We start from the raw sequence: 17,826 nt of genomic DNA on the forward strand, positions 1-17,826 counted from the left end.
TCTTTTGTGGATTTCTTCAAAGGGAGAAGGAATGCCTGAAAAGTAAACATTAAACAGCCATAACTGCATCCCAAGGAGTGCGGAATAAAAAAAAATTATAGATACTTATAGATATATAAATATTTCTGTGAGATAAAAAGAGAACCCTGTGGATAACTCACAAAGAGCCTTACTGGAACTTTATCAGTCAACTGGGCTTTGTCAGAGTAAAGCAGGTTTGTGAGGGGGCCAGGGCAACATGTGTTTCTCCCTATTCCATACCCTTCTTTTCTGGAAGCTTGCTGTAAGCATAACACCTCACATTTGTATGAGACATCTCTCTTTTTTTGGTCACACTTTTATATATATTACCTCTGAAGTGATATTCACAAAACCTGTATAGTAAGCATTACTATTCCTATTCTCTAGATGAAAAAAAAAAATACCTGAGGTTTAATGGGGATAACTATTTCACTCAGATCTATAAGGTTAAGTGGCAGAATCAGATTTTAATTATAAGACTTTTTCCTAGTATATAGGGCAGCAACCCCATTCTTCTTTTTTTATACAGTTAACATAACCATATTTCTTCCCTTCTTCCTTCAGACTTTGTCACCGCATGTATCTTTCCTTGTTAATGTCTTCAAATTTTAAATACAAATAAAATCCATAAACAACAAAAACCAGAGGGCATGAAATATAAAAATAAGGACACACATACCTCCTTTGCTGTTGGAAGAAGAAAAAGCATAATCTGGTAGGGGAGCTAAAAATATCCTGTGGAGACGACAGTATGAAGCACCATGAAGTAGAGCCATGAGTAAGGTACGGTGTGTGGAAGAACCTTTCCAATTAGGAAGAACTCTAACTGGAAAGATAAGGAAGGGTTTCTTAGGAGAACAGTGCCTTTCTTTAGGTCTTGAAAAACAGCAAGATTCCAAAAGGGCACCCTAAGCTTTGGAAATAGCAAAGACGAAGTCGGCAAAGCTCAGGGCATTTGCAGAAAACAATGAATATTCAGTTTATTGGAGGATCGCTTCCTGAGCAGGACCACAGGGAGAAGAGGCTGGCAAAGAAGCTTTTAACCAGGTCTAGAGCAGCTCTGTCCGAGATCAGGGAAATGTTTTCTTTACTGTTTTTTTCTTTAAAGTCTTTATTGAATTTGTTACAATACTGCTTCTGTTTTATGTTTTGTCTTTTTGGCTGTGAGGCATGTGGGATCTTAGCTCCCCGACCAGGGATTGAACCCGCACCTCCTGAATTGGAAGGCGAAGTCTTAACCACTGGACCTCCAAGGAAGGCCCAGGGAGATGTTTTCTAATAGACATTGTCCGAAGCAGTAGCCATGGGCCACATGTGGCTACTGAGCACTTGAAAAGTGGTTGGTGTGACTAAGAAACTGAAAACTTTGTTTAATTTACTTTTATTTTTAATGTTAAATCATATGTAACTAGAGACCACCATTTTAGACAGAGCGATTCTAGGGGCCTTGGATGATAGACTGAGGCAATCACAGAATTCTATGGTTACCCGGGGGGAAACAGATACTTGCTGACTGAGGAGAGAAATGAACTGAGAGACTTTGGAGAGGCTGAGATAAGAAAAATAAGGACTGGAAGAATGGGAAGTTGGGATAAAAGGAGACATCTGGTTATAATCGCTGAATCTGTGAACCACGGGATTCAAAATGCAACTCCTTGCACTCATTTGTGTAAGAAAAGTTTGTTCTTCACCAAATTTATGAACTCCTCCAATGGACATCAGAATGATGTCCATTCTTTCATCTCTCAATATCTAGTAGCCAGCCCCATGTCTTCCACAAAATATGTTGTGCATATGACTATTCTGACAAATTCAACCACAGTTGTGCATTTATATGTTACAGTTAAATTAAAATGTCCATTATCTAAACCGGATGGAACTAATGAGCGGAGATAGTTAATTTTCAGTCATTTAAACACAACATATATAACCAGGTAAGTCTCAAAAAATGTACTGGCGTGTGTGTGTGTGTGTGTGTGTGTGTGTGTGTGTGTGTGTGTGTGTGTGTGTGTGTGTGTGTGTGTGTGTGTGTGTGTGTGTGTGTGTGTGTGTGTGTGTGTGTGTGTGTGTGTGTGTGTGTGTGTGTGTGTGTGTGTGTGTGTGTGTGTGTGTGTGTTAGTTTGTTTCACCCAAATCTTTCTCTATCTCTAAAGTACCTGGAATTTAAAAACTCCAATATGGCTTATCAGACACATTATTTGGATTCTTTTAAACCCAGAAGAAATAATATTCTTGTTTCAGCTTTATTAGATTCTTAAATTATGGATAAGGTATTCTGTAAAACTAGCTAGTGCCCACACTTCATTCTAAGGCTGAAAGGATTATTAAAACCAAAACAGAAAACTGGGTTCCCCCAGACTGTAAGGAATTGATCTCCCAAGATTTAAGATCATGGTATCAAAACCACAAGTAAACACTTGTACTGAACTCAGTAAATGGTTTTCCTGCAATACTTTGCAGAAAAGAATAAAACCACAGCAGCAACAACAGTGCAACACCTTACCCCCATTCCCACAAGCTGAGCCGCTAATTATTTTTTTTTTACCTGCAAATGGACTCATCATTTGGATACCTTCTCAAATAAGTCTTAAACATTTTTGTACTGGTGAATTCTCATGTGTGGATGTCTTGGGGATGAATGGGCACCAAATAGCCTTCCATGAACTGTGTTACAGGCCAACGTTTACCAGATGACCTGGCCTCTCTTCTTCTACCTAAGGATATGAGAAAAATATGCAGGATTTAGGAAAGAAGGATTGGGAAGTTAGTTAGTTTTTCCTTAACATTTATTCAAATTGTACCTTGGCTAACCACACCTAATGCAGATGGAGTGGGTTTATCCATTTCTCCAAGCAAAAGCTATCTGTGTTCTAACTCCCCGAAACTCTTACTTTGGAGATATTTTTTGCAATTCATCAATAACCTCTGTGGGTATTGCCAAAATCATCCCCTACCCCCGTTTTTTAGACCTGAAGGGAAAGTGAAGATAAGCTCAACAGCCACTGGAGTATCTTGGGGATGGAACTCTAGAGATTTGTACTCCTATGTCGTCTTTGCTCAAAACAGTGAAAATCTTCAAATTTCTAGAGATACCGTTTTCTAGCATCTTAATCTCATCCAAATTGTATAACATTTCTTTGAAATAATGGCAGCAGGACTTTGAAAGGGTTTTAGTTCTGAATCCTCAGTTATGATTTTACTGTTTGAGTTTCTGTACAAAATAAATAAATAAATAAATAAATAAAAGCCATGATGTGGAATTGTATCTTTTTCTATGTATTACCTGAATTCAGGCAACTGACTATATAAACCTAAGGAAAACAGTGAAGTTATCAATAGCAGTGTTGTTAGTCAATGCTGAAATTGTTCCTCCAGTCACAGAATCCTGAGACCTTAAAACTGAAATTGACTGTAAAGAAGCCACTTTAAGTCATTCTTACAAATGACTGTACTATTGCAGGTATTAAATGCCTGGGAGCAGAAATGGGAAGAATGCTTGTTCATGTTCTGCTCTTCTTTTTTTCTTTCTTTCCAAATGTCCAAGTAGCCAAGTCTCTGGTATGTATCAGAGGAACAGGCAATTTTCAGAGTGAAGTCAACTGAAAAGTATGTGGATGGCAGTGTAAATGTTAGGAGACTTTGGAGGAAAGTATGCCAACTATGTGCTGTGTTTTGCTACAGTAAGTATAGAACCATCTTTTCAATGCCATGGGCAAGATCCTTGCCAAGTGGAATACCCTATTTATAACCCTATCAAGAAGAGGAAATAGTGCCAGGAACAAGATAAAACTATTAGCTGTAGTAACAAAAATACTTAAAAGCATGTTTGTATTTGAAAATAAATGTTAGTGGTTAAGCAAAAAAATATAAGTAGTTGTAGATCTGGGTGTTGAAACCTGTTGCAAGACCATTAATTAGTCATCATCTTATCTTCACTGCCATATCTCTGCCAACTTGCCTGTTTGAAGTCATAAGTGGAGCTCATAAATGGACTCTTTGGGAGATATGGGGAAATAAACAATTCCCCCTATTCGGTAAATAGTTAAGAAATCTCCCTGGGCTCACATGTTTTTTTTCCTCTTGTTGGCACTGTTGATTCAGTGCCCATCTGGGACGTCCTCCCAATCTGACTTGAAGCTGCCAATCTTTCCAATGCCAAGTATGTAGGCTGCAATCCCAGAAGTGGGAAAAATAGACCAAGTCCAAGGGCGTGCCATCGAGTGTGCAGACTCTGGTCACAAGGGTGTCACGCTGGGAGGGGCCTGGCAACTAGCCCGCGCCTGCCAGCATCAAGACACGGGCCATGAGCTGCCACCCCATATCCTTCCCTCCTCCCCATTACCCTGGGGAGCAGTGTGTTGAATAAGCAAGTGGCTGAGGGAATGGCTGGATTGGTGCCAGGGTCAGCTTCTTCGGCCTTCCTATTGTATCAGTGAAACTTGGTATATGCCACACTGTCCGCCCCTATAAGGACTTGGCAAGCATCAAGATACAGTTTCCTTTTCCTCCCTTTGTTTTGTCACTTTCTCTTCTCCACCCACTCATCTAACCTGGTAGAGTGCAAAGACCATAGGATATGGGATCAGACAAAATCAGGGTTACTTCTAGCTCTTTTACTAGCTCTGTGTCTCTGAAGGTAAAACAAAACAAAACATTTAACTCATCTAAGCCTCAACTTATTTTCCACTAATGGCGCCTACCTTGCTGGTTTGCTGTGAGGTTTAGCAGAGGTAATATAAGAGCCTAGCACTGGTTCTAGAACATGATAGGCAATAAATATTAACTTGCCATAGCTAGAGGCACTACATTAGACTATGGCTATGCCAATTGATTAATGATTTATTCATCTTGTTATTTACTAATCTAATTCATTTATCATTATATTAGATAGTGATATAGAATTCTACCCTATGTGTCTACTTATTAAAATAATTATTAACCCTCTATCAAGTTATATGATAATTTTATAAACAATTATATATACTTATTTAAGATATAATTGCCGGACTTCCCTGGTGGCGCAGCAGTTAAGTATCTGCCTGCCAATACAGGGGACACAGGTTCAAGCCCTGGTCCGGGAAGATCCCACATGCCGCAGGGAAACTAAGCCTGTGCGCCACAACTACTGAGCCTGCGCTCGAGAGCCCATGCTCCACAGCAAGAGAAGCCACTGCAATGAGAAGCCCTCACACCGCAACGAAGAGCAGCCCCCGCTCGCTGCAACTAGAGAAAGCCTGCGCAGAGCAACAAGGACCCAATGCACCCCCCCCCAAAAAAAAAGATATAATTGCCACTCTTATGTATTATTATATTTTATATCATGTATATGCCCTATATCATTACATTATATATAAATATATATATTTATATAAACATTACATATATCACACATATTATGTATTATTTTATGTTTTATAGATCATTACATATTATTATATTATGGTTCATATTATATGAGTCTGTATCATTTATATGCCCTGTATCATGTTTTATATATCATATTAATACATATTAATTACTTATGTTTATATAAATTGTATATATTTATATGTAATTTTATCATTTTATCATTTCATTAAATAAGTAAAAAAGAATGATACAATAATTATATGATTAGTATATTATACATAGTATAATGTATATTATGTTGTAATATAGAAAATTTGATTACATGATTATTAACATTTAAAAAAACAAATTTTAATAATATTCTATTTATATATGCTATTACATAAACATAAATGTAAACATACATACACGAATGCAATTATTTAATAATCTGTAGTGTACTTGGGTCACAGTTCTCATGGTTAAGAATTGCCACAAGGAGAGGTAGTAAAATACCAGGGAAGGACCATGTGTCTCAGACTAAAAAAAGCTTAAATCCAGTCCATACCAGGTGTGGGAATCTGGGCATGCCAATTAACCTCCCTGAGTCCCTATTTCCTTACTCTATTAGAAGGAAGGGGGCGGGAAACTTGCAGACTTAAATCGAAATAATTTATGAACAGTGAACAACACAACTACGAGCACATAAGTAATCAATAAATGAAGGATATCATTATTCATATTATTGTTCAAGTTAATTATTATTAAAAGCTCATTATCATTGTTTTCAATGTAAGTCTTAGAAATACACTCAAGAAGCAGCCCTTTACCTATGGGGACTTCTCCCTGCAGAGCTGGCTACTGCGCTGTCTGTTTTGCTTGGGCCTCATTTGGAGAGCAGGGCCAGTTATCCTCACTTTCTAGTTGTTGGAGAATATTCAAGCTGATATCCCTTGTGGGATAAGATCTTGGGGACAAATATTTCTTCTATTTCAAGGTTTCTTAAATTTCACATGTGATTTAAAAAGCAAATAAGCCCCTTAATTGCTTCGTTAAGCTAGTCAACACTAATTAAGAAAAGTCAAGAGGAAAAATATTAGAAACTGCTGTGCTTGATTTTTAGCCTTCTCTCTTTCTTCCAGAATATGTCTTGCTCTGCTGAGGAAGGGGAGTTGATGCTTTTCCGTGATAGGACCCACTCTGACCTCCTCAGTTCTGAGTTTGAAATTAAGCTCTAGTCTTTTGGGCTTCAACTCTGTTTATTACTGGTGAAACATGATTTCCCAACCCCATGAAAAAATGCCTAAAATGCCTTGTAAAGTAGTGCAGGGGGTAATCCGAACTATTTTGATGAGTTAGACTTCAACAAGCTTGAAACATCAGTTTCTTCTCCTTCGGCACAGTCCAGGAGCTTAAGAACAGGGGCGCAGGGGTCACAGGACGGGGCTTAGGCTTAGAGTGGGAGATGCTTTGCATGTGAATATGTGAGTGTGTGCACATGTGTCCTCACGCATGTGTGCATTCGCAAGCACTGTGCACCTTTGTGCACATATGTGGTGGGGATGGGTGGGAAGGAGATTTACTTGTCTGCAAGACACTAGAGCCTGAATTCAGCCTTTTGCTCTTGTTCAAACTTTGGGAGAGTTATTCCTCTTTGCTCTGCTGAAGTTTATGAGAAAAGTAAGTTTTTGTGGTAGATTTTCCTAGAGCTAACTAGGCCATCTCCCCGGTTACATCAGCTCCCTTGGAATCTCTCAGATCCAGAGAGAATGATAAAGTAAATCCGGCAACCTGCCTTAACTCTCCTTTATGGTAGTGAATAGCTTCTATGTATTGAGCACTTCCTGTGTACCAGACTCTGTTTAGGTATGTTATAACCATGGCCATAATTCTCTCAGTAACTCCTTGAGGTACATTTGTTATTCCCATTTAATTGATGAAGCTACCAGGGGTAAGAGAAATAAAGAAAAGGGCTCATGGCCTCAGAGTTGGTAGGTGGCTGCGCAGGAATTAGAACCCCAAGCTGCCTACTGCAAAACCAATGTGATTTACTCCTTACCCGGTCATTCAAAAGGCTCTATTATCGTGATCCTCTGAGTTAAACCAGCAATTCTTCTGGTCCCAAATGAGAAGAATCAGAGTCCCTCCTTGCTCTGAAAATGCTACTTAGAACAGTGCCTCTGCTTAGTGTATGAACAACCCCTGCGGCTCCAAAGCTGTCTTTCCCCAAAGCCTTCAGGACCTTGGTGCATGTGGAACCCTTCAGAGGAATTTGGGCTGCTTATGGGAATCTTCTAGAAGAGCAGAAAGTGTGAAGGACTCAAGGATTAGAAGCAGAAAGAATTTTGCCCACCTTCTCACTTGTATGAGGGAGATCAGGCCTGAATTATTTAGGGTTGTAGGTGATTTCCCCTAGATGCATCAGCTCTCATGGACAGCCTCTCTCACTGGACTGTGACTGAATGGGAAGGATAAGAACCTCACCTTGATCATAACAAACTCAACAAGAAACCCAAAACTGTAAGACTCAATCAGCTATTTTTCAGGCATTGAAAGCATTCTAGGACACTATTGCATGGGCCCACTGGAGGAACAAAAGCAGGGTGTGTCTTGAGTGAAGATATAATTGAGGCCCTCAATGGATGTGGTCGGAGTCCAGTTCACAGGTTTCAAAGGGGTTCCATTAACTCAGTACTGACTAGTTCAGTGATATTAAGAGTATCCACTTTGCTTGGCAAGTCATGGCAGCTGGCCTCTGTCTGTGACTGGCACAATTCTGGGGGTTGAAAGGCCTGCCATTCAATAGACTCCTAGATACTTAAGATCTACTGCAGTTTCCTTGGGGCCCGGGACTTGTAGGCAAGGATGGATTCCAGGTTCCACGCATGGTGGGTCTGAGCCAGCTGACAGTTCCCTTGCCTTGGGCTGAGAAGGACAAAGTCTGCAGGGTGTGGGGGGTTTGGGGGGGTAGGAGGGCATAGCCTGTAGCTCTGATGCTTCAGACATGTGGACATTCTCTTTAGAAAACAAATTACCCCTGGCCAGGGACTGTATGTAGATAAACTAAGGCACAAAGTGTGCACAATTCAAAAGACTACATGTGTGCAAACACTGACTTTAATTAAAACAAACATCTAAAGGGACAAACAAACCCTACATATTTCCTTTCATTTCTCAGTGTTCTGAAGATCCACAGCAACTGATTATAAGCCTAAAAAATTTTATCAGGTAGTTATCAAATAATTCCCATAAAGAATATGAGTTAGCATCAGAAGATTCTTTCTCAAGAACTTTAATGAGAGTAAAATGAGGTCTTAATAATAACAAACAGTTTCTGGTGTTTCTGTGTGGCCACTATTGCTATATACCCTTTGCAAATCAAGGGCCAGAAATCAAGTTCAAGCAGGAAGAATGTGTGATGAATTCTGTGGGGGAGAGGAGCCTGCAACATGAGTGGACCTAAGAAAATAGGTGTGAGAGGCTGTCTGAGAGCCTTGGTCGTCATTCAGAAGGTGATCTCTGCTACAGCATCTATCAGTCAAGCAAAGAATCCAGGCTCTGTAAACATAACACAGGATATACCCAGATAAATGGGCTGAATTCTTCACAGAGCTGTGATCCTGTGGCTGCCCTGGACACTGAACAAAGTAGGGGTTCATGACTAAGAAATATGTAAGGGTAGATCTCTGTCCTCTGAACAAGACCAGGGGTGTAGAGATATCAGCAGGGTCACCTGGGGAGCACCAAGCCTCAGCCCTCTTTGTGGCCTAAGTGATTAGAAGCTAATGAGAGTGACTGGCCATCAAACCCAGTCAATGCATCTCAACAAGGATGTGTGATATTCTAAGCTCCACTGGCCGGAAGACAGAAGTGGTTCAAGGCTCCCAATAACCTCTGTCATGAGCAGGATGGCTTTGGGTCCTGGGTGCTCTCAAGCCCCCTAGAGGGTCAGAGGTTTGAGCCCTAATGGTCTGAAGAGGGGAGCCAACTAGAGGGTGAAAGACTTCCTACACCAGCACCCTGGAAAGTCAGCAATCCCAGATCCTTTCACTGGAGGCTCTCCCGAAAGGAGAATGACCCCATTCTGCAAGCAGAAGGTGAGCATCACACGGGCCTGTGAAGAAGCTAGAGTGAAAAGAACTAACGTAAGGACATGGGCCAATAGAGTGAGAGGGTCAAATCTCAGCTCTAATGCACTGGTGGGCAGGCAAGACCAATGGGCCCCTCGTCAGAAAGGGTCTAGACCAGCCATGGATTCTGACCTTCCAAGTCCACAAAGGCTTCCACACACTACACAGAAGCATGTCCCTGCAGTTGCCCCCAGAGACAGCCTCAGAAGACTCCTCCCTTCCCACACGAAGTCCTGGGAAAGCCACGGTGGTTCTCGTGTTTCAGTCTGCTCCAGCTACTTCACTCTCCCCACTGACTCAACTCAGCGGCCATTCCTCCACACCCCAGGCCTTTACCCAGAGCCTCCTCTTTGCCTGAAATGCCCTCTTTCCTCTGTAGTCATTCTACTCCTCTTGCGGCTTTGAACTAAAGCCCACCTTCCTCCCTATCAGCCTTACTTTAGTTTACACTGACTTTTGCTGCCTCTAATATCTGAATTATGTATTAAGTCATCATTATTTAGTAGGTTTTCCTAGAAAGCCCATGGAAAAAGGTCAGATTCACATTAAACGATAGATTAAAGCATAGGAAGAGCCCCTGCGGACCACCTAGCCCCACCATTTCCCTGTTCAGGTGAACAGGCAGAGGTCCAGAAGGGACTTTCTCAAGGTCACAGGAGAATCAACAGCAGGGGAAAGAAAAATTCCCATCCCCTGACTCTCAACCCAGGACGTCTTCCATGACTTTCTCTTGCCTCAGCAATTCAACTGGAGAGCCAGACTCAGCACATTTATAATTTATATTTCACGTTTTCAGAGAATGTATAAGGGATGGGTCAGAGCGCTCTCCTGATGTTCCAGTAGCTATGAGTTTTGTGAAGGTCCCTGCTTTTGCAGCTCTGGCTGAATCATGAGGTTCTTGAATAAGCAGGAAGAAGCCAGGCCTGGGTGAGACCACCTCTAAGGTACTGCACCCCTCCCAGGAGGGAAGAGAAGGAGATCCATGACGTTAGGCTTGAGATTTCCCCCTATGTTCCCTTTACGGCCTCCTCCCGTCAAGTTCTGGGATATGAATGTGCTCAGGGGTAGGGAAGGCTGTAATCCCCAGGGCCCTGCACTATAAACTTCATTTCCTCCCTTTATTGCAGTTAACTGTCCATGAACTCTATTAATATTTTGCAAATTGAGATCCCTAAAACACATGTTATAGTTAATTTTAACTTCATGCTAACTAGGAGGTGGTCAAATGTTCACAACAAATTCCAAGGATATTTTGATATGCCTTGGAAAAATGCATTTAAAGGTGGCTATGGGGTGTATTTTATTTTCTGAATCCACACATTTCCTTGCAACTCGTGTTTTTAAGGAGCAGGAGGAAACTGTTTTAGGAGAGGCGGAGCCAAAATACTACGTGCCTCAATTGTGATGCAGAGTGGCAGAAAGAAGCATCCGCCAGGCTCAGGGAGGCAGGCAGAGAATTCCCTTCTTCTGAACTTGCCATAGTAAGTCTCATTCCCCTTAGTCAACAAATGGGCGCATGCTTTTGCAGATGGGATCATTTTTCCTTAGAAACACTTTACCATTCCATAAACACAACTCGTAAGGTAAATGCTTTGGGTTTTATAAGTTTAGTGGGAAAAATAGATTTTTCTTATTTCCAATTAGGCCAAATGCTTTTTCACGGAACAGCATCACAAGTATAACTTCTAAAACTGATCAGTCAGAATGAAGAAATGCTTCCTTCCCTCCTTCCTTCCCTGCTTTCCACTTGACAAGTATTTTCTGAGTACCTACATGTGCCACGAACTGCTCTAGCCTTTGCAGATACGGTGGTAACTATATCCCTGGAAAACACTAACCACATGATTCCAAATTTAATCATTTAATTATCCTTCTAAGTATGCAGCCACTGAGGTGGATACTCTTCCCCAAGATCATCAATCTATTCAAGGTATTCATCTCAACAGAAAGATTTGAGAAAATGTTCAGCTACAGAAACAAATTTTAAAAACACACCTTCTATTAATCAGTGGGTCAAATCACTCTTCTTTCCTTAAAGGTTTTTTTTTTTTTTTTTTTTAATGTTGCTTCGTTTCTCTGCGAGGGCTTTCTCTAGTTGTGGCGAGCGGGGGCCACTCTTCATCGCGGTGCGCAGGCCTCTCACTGTCGTGGCCTCTCTTGTTGGCGGAGCACAGGCTCCAGACGCACAGGCTCAGTAGTTGTGGCTCATGGGCCTAGCTGCTCCGCGGCATGTGGGATCTTCCCAGACCAGGGCTCGAACCCGTGTCCCCTGCATTAGCAGGCAGATTCTCAACCAATGCGCCACCAGGGAAGCCCTCTTAAAGGGCTTTTGTCTCCCCAAATGATTCCCCGTTTTCTCTCAACCATGATCTTGCGTTGAGGTTCACCTAAATCTTGGTTACTTTAAACGAGGAGATGGACTGGTGTAGTGACAGCATTGTTCCCCCACAACTAATTCTGAGACAGATGAGGGGAGCAGGGCTATTCCAGAGAATAATGTCCAGTTTCCTCTGCTTCCTGCCCTTAGAGTAGCCAAGGTCACCCCTGGGCCAATAGGGGAGAGACCCTCCTTGTCCGTATGTAGCCCATTGAGCTCACTGTCCAACCTCTCCTCCTCTCACTCCTATTTTCCCCCAATGTCTGATTCCAGTACAGCAGGTAGCATCCTTAACATGTACGTGCCAACTTCCCTTGATACCTTCAATAAGTATTTAGTCATTTAGGGAGGAGGGCATCTCCAGAGGCAAAAGGAAATATTATTTGTGAAGGTCCAGTGACCAGTGAAATAATTAATAAACAGGACAAAACTGTAGTTACATTTGACCGAGCACCAGTGAACATGCCACAGATTTTATTCATCAAATTTCATTTTGCCAAGATGAAAGCGTGGGAGGTATTCTGGATTAAAGAATGGAATCAGGGCTTCCCTGGTGGCGCAGTGGTTGAGAATCCGCCTGCTGATGCAGGGGACACGGGTTCGTGCCCCGGTCTGGGAAGATCCCACATGCCGCAGAGCGGCTGGGCCCGTGAGCCATGGCCGCTGAGCCTGCGCGTCCGGAGCCTGTGCTCCGCAACGGGAGAGGCCACAACAGTGAGAGGCGCGCGTACCGCAAAAAAGAAAAAGAATGGAATCAATTAAAGGTTCTCAAACTTTTTGGTGTCAGAACCCCTTTACACTCTTAGAACTATAGAGAAACTCAGAACTTTATGTACAGATTATATCTTTCAATATTTAGCATATTAGAGCCTAAACTAAGGACCATTTTTAAATATTAGTTCATTTAAAAATAACAGGAATGAACTCATTACATTTTGATATAAATAACAATTTTATGAAAGCAACTATAATTTTTTAAAAAGCATATATGTGGAATCTTAAAAAAAGGGTACAAATGAACTTATCTACAAAACAGAAATAGAGTTACAGATGCAGAAAACAAACTTATGGTGATCAGGGGGTAAGAGGGGGAGAGGGATAAATTGGGAGATGGGGACTGACATACACACACTAAGTATAAAACAGATAGCTAATAAGGACCTACTGTATAGCACAGGGAACTCTACTCAGTACTCTGTAATGGCCTATATGGGAAAAGAATCTAAAAAACAGTGGATATAGGTATATGTATAACTGATTCACGTTGCTGTACACCTGAAACTAACACAGCATGGTAAAGCAACTCTATTCCTATTCAAATTTTTTTAAAAACTAGAAAAAAAAACTAACAGAAAAAAACAATTAAAAGTTAATCAAAAATAAAAAGCAGTTAGAAAAAATAAATTCATTTAATGTTTGGTTTAATGGAAGAAGGCTGATTCTCATGTCTGCTTCTGCATTCGATCTATTATAATATCACACATCATGTAGCCTCTGGAAAACTCTACATTCATGAAAGACCATGCATCACTTAACCTATCTGTGCCTCAGTTTCTTCACCATTAAAATGGATATAATAATAGTAACTACTTACCTGAGAGAAGAATTCAATGAGTTTGTCACGTAAGGTGCTTGGAACAATACCTGGCACGTGGTAGTAAGAACGTTATTCTCGGGCTTCCCTGGTGGCACAGTGGTTGAGAGTCCACCTGCCGATGCAGGGGACACGGGTTCGTGCCCCGGTCCGGGAAGAGCCCACATGCTGCGGAGTGGCTGGGCCCGTGAGCCATGGCCGCTGAGCCTGCGCGTCCGGAGCCTGTGCTCTGCAACGGGAGACGCCACAACAGTGGGAGGCCCGTGTACTGCAAAAAAGGAAATAAAAAGAACGTTATTCTCATCAACACCATGGTTCCTAGCACTTACTCTGCTGAGCCACTCCCTGAGTGAGGCAGGACGTGTGGGATCACCCTCCAAGCCTAGATGGGAGAACACTCAACACCTACATGCACCGCACCTAAAGGGAAGCCACATTCCTCTCCCTCTTTTTTCTGTGATCTCCCACTGAGACACAGCACCTGGGGCCTTTCATTTGTAAACGCTGGCCTAGGTTTGGACAAGTGGTCCTGGGGTTACTCAGACTCAAGGCTGTCAGACCGATCCACATGGGGTTAAGCAATACAGGCATAGCCACAGAGTTCTTCGCAGGGTTCATCAAGGTGTTGGGTCGGACAGAAACTCAAGGATCATTTTGTGCTACTCGCCTCCAGCTGTAGGAACTTTCCGTGCTCCGTCTTGGTGTTTATGCGCCAGCCCCCGTGTGGGCACTTTCAGGGATTAGAAGGTTACCTAACTGAGATGTTCTCTTAATTGAGAGCGTATCAGGGGTTTACAGACCTTCGTCTTGCCTCTCTCGAGCTTCTCCAGAGCCTTTTCTTCTCTAAATCTCCTTATCCAATTTCCTTATCCAGTCCATTCCCTCAGTGGCAGGGTTTACTACTATTTCTATTTCTAGTTTACTATTTCTATTTCTTCTGCAGGAAAGAATAAGGGTGAGAGGCAGGGGCTCTGGCGATAGACTCAGACTTGAATATGAACTGTGCAACTTTAACCAAGTTACTTCACTACTCTGAGCCTTGGTTTCCTCAGCTTAATAATAAAGATAAATGGGAATATTATCTCATAGGTTTAACTGAAGACCGTGTGAGATAATGCACGTAAAGGGCCTTGCAGGATGCTCAGCCTGGCAAGTATGGGGTTGACCTAAGGCTGGTACCTAGAAACAGAGACTGAAATGGGGATTAGATTCCTTTTAGGGGAAAAGGAATGAGGCGAACGGGGTTTGACAAGAGAGGAGCTAAGCCAGTCTGTGGTCTCAGCTGGAGCCCACCTTCAGCCTGATCCCGCAGTGGACTCTGGAGCGTGAATCACACCCTTGATTCCTACCTTAACAATGGAGCTCGATGCTTTTACAATTCTGTATCAGGGAGTCATTGACTGAGGTGCGGACAAGTGGAGGAAAGGGGAGGGGGGAGGGGGGCTGGGGGAGGTGCATAACGGCCTTGATGATGCGGTTCTCAATCAATAGAACATAACTCTCTAGACAAGGGAGAAGCTGTGAGAAACGGGATAGGCCCAGGGAAGAGGATGCTGGGGGCACTAACAACATCAGACACCCAGGCTTCTCACAAGGTCAGTTCATCCAAGCACAGCTTCTCCGAGATTCTGGTTGATCACAACTCCTGGGGAAACATACTAGAGAGGTTTTGTGGGACTCACCCCAGGCCTGACACTGCAATTGGTCCTGAAAGTATGAGACGCATCATCCCCTGGTCCTCCATGCTCCCAGATCCATCTCCCGCTTCTCCTGGTCAGCATCTCACTACATGGCTTGCTTTGTGTGCTAACCCATCTCTGAGGGTCTGAGTCCCGGGTCACCACACCTTTAAGCTTGTACATTTAGGAAGTGCTGGGCAGAGCAGAAGAGGTTAGTGGATGACCTGAGACCACACACACTGCTTCTTCGCTGGGAAACAGCAGCCCTTCCTCCTTTACGATCAGAGTTAATTACAGCTGCCGGTGCGGCAACTCCTTTCTTTGCCTGATGGTCTAGTGGTGCGGGGGCCCCAGGTGACCTGGGACCTGTCACAGGTTTAAGTTATTACAAGTCCTATGTTTCCTGGTAGAAACAGCACCCAGAATCTAAAGTTTCAGGGACTAGAAGCCTATATTCCCCAGGTAGTTCACTGGCAATCATAGTAAGCAGGCACCCAAAGGAATTCATGACAGGGCTCAATAATCAGAGTTCCTTTCTCTTTTGAGAGAGCCAAGGTCCCCCCTGCACCTTCCAGTGCAGTCCAGTGATTTCCAGGGCTGCCCGAGCTGGTCAACAAGGTGCACAGGGCTCTCCTCCCAGCTGAGAGGGCCCATGTCCATGCTGGCGTCTGCGCCCTGGGCCCCCTCAGCTCAAGTCAGCAGCCCCCGAGCGTCCCCAACCTGCTGCTGGCCTCAAAGTTCAACCCGCTTGGCTTCAGGCCCTACATCACTGGAGGACACCCAGGGCTTCAAAGGAGGGCCCCTCAGAGCGGCCTCCTCCTCCAAACACTCCTTGCCAAAGCCCAGCTGAGGCAGGCTCGAAGCTAAATATTTGGATTGAATGGGAGGGAGAGTCCCGGTCCCTCTGAGGGGTATTTTACACCAGGCCGTGAGGAGAGAAGCAGCTCACAGCACAGGCATGCTGGGCCCTACGGCACGGCAAAGCAATGGGATTGCTGTGTGACCAGCTGGCTGGCCAAAGGGGCAGCCTCGCGTGTGCCCAGATTCCCAGCCTGCCTCCCCCACCCCAGTTCGTCCCCTTCACCAGCCTGTGAATCTCCAGGAGGGGATGGCTCTCCCCTTGGGCGTGCCGAAGTGGAGCACCTCCCCCCAAAAGGGGAGACGGCCTTCTCGCGTTTGTATGCCACGGACAGCTTGAGCCTCTAACTCAGGCCTTCTGCGGGCAGGCTCCACCCCCTTCCTTAGCAATTGAGGGTTTCTGCCTAATGATGACCACGCCCAGCGTAAGCACACGATGCTATAGGCGGGTAGTCGAGCATGGAGTTTCGAGACAAGAGAACTTGCCCTGTGTCAGCTCTGTGACTTCAGACCTGTCACAGTCGGCCTTTTGGATGCTCAGTGTCCTCTGAAAACTACAAGCAATAAAGAAATCCCTCCCCCAGCCCCACCACTGAACTATACTGAGGACTAACTGAGTCAGCGTGTACTTTAAAAGCTCTTCCCACGCTGCATGCACCCTGCACCAGGCAGAGGACGGCGGTGATTGTGATGAAGAATTGATCATCACAGCCCGAAAGAAATTGAAGGTGGCTGTGATCTTAGACCTCCTCTTTTCTATCGCCTGCATTTTGTAACAAACTAGCTTGCTTAAGCTGACCTAGTAAAATAGTAGCAAAGCCAGGCTGAGATCTCCCAGGCCTGAGCTGTTCCATTACCCATCTCTTTCTCTGAATGTTCCCAAACACTTAACAAGCTCAACATTTGTTCTCTGTGAACTAGATGGGATAGATTAGTTTTAGATGAAGAAATGTGACACAGGGTTACAGGAATTACCTCAAACAGCATGGTGAGTAAGAGGTGGCCTGGGGTCTCACTATCCATTTGCCCAATTTCATTTTAAAATTTAAAGGAAAACAAAAGCTAAAACTGCTCACCCCAGATACTTGCCATCCAAATGTTAGACGGTCCCTCTTTGTACAGATCTCCCATCCACTGCAGATTCCCCTTTGTAACATCCCTGTCTGGTAGGTGGCCCACCTCTGCCCAATGAGCTCCCGTGTAGCCCTCATCAGACAAGTAATTCTGTTGTTAAACATCCCTGACTTTAATGTTTATGAACAGCCTACTGTGTGCAGGGCACTAGGTGTATTGATTGTTGGGAAGCTCTCCCATGGGTTGGAACACGATCCGACGCCCTGTGGCTGGCGGCCATCTTGCAGTCAGACTTGACTCCAACTGCCCAGTGTGATTTCTTTGCTAAGGAATTTGGCAAAGTTAACCATTCCCTTCTTCTTCTTGATACTCTGTCTTCCCTGTCTCCTGGCAATCAGGCTCCAGGTTCTTCTCCTATACCTCTGGCTGATTCTTTTCAGTCTCTTTCACTGGCTAGTCTTCTCTCCCACCCCTTAAATATTACTGTTCAGGACAGTGTTGATTCACAGCAGAGAAACGATTCCCAAATAATAAATCAGCCCAGACCTCTCTACTGAGCTTCACATCAAACAGCACAAAGACGTCTCCATTTGGATGTCCCACAGGCATCTCAAATTTGCGATATCTAAAGCTGAATTTCTCTTCTCTAATCCCCTGGAAACCTCCTCTCTGTCCTGTACACTTATTATTCTGCATCCAACCCCAAAACTTGGCCATCATCTTCTCCCTCCTTTCATTTGTACATAGTCTAATTCCTCACTTCTG

General features: G+C 43.6%; 1 long non-coding RNA gene across 1 annotated transcript; it reads right to left on the minus strand.

The window, feature by feature from the left end:
- Nucleotides 1-718: 718 nt before the first annotated feature.
- On the minus strand, nt 719-13,712 carry LOC132502060 (uncharacterized). Its single transcript, XR_009534392.1, has 3 exons — nt 13,451-13,712; nt 2,567-2,735; nt 719-847 (listed from the first exon to the last, which is right to left on the minus strand). It is a non-coding gene; the product is annotated as an uncharacterized LOC132502060 (long non-coding RNA).
- Nucleotides 13,713-17,826: the final 4,114 nt, after the last annotated feature.

The sequence above is a fragment of the Mesoplodon densirostris genome, chromosome 14, assembly GCF_025265405.1.
Source record: "Mesoplodon densirostris isolate mMesDen1 chromosome 14, mMesDen1 primary haplotype, whole genome shotgun sequence".
NCBI classification, from domain to species: Eukaryota; Metazoa; Chordata; class Mammalia; order Artiodactyla; family Ziphiidae; genus Mesoplodon; species Mesoplodon densirostris.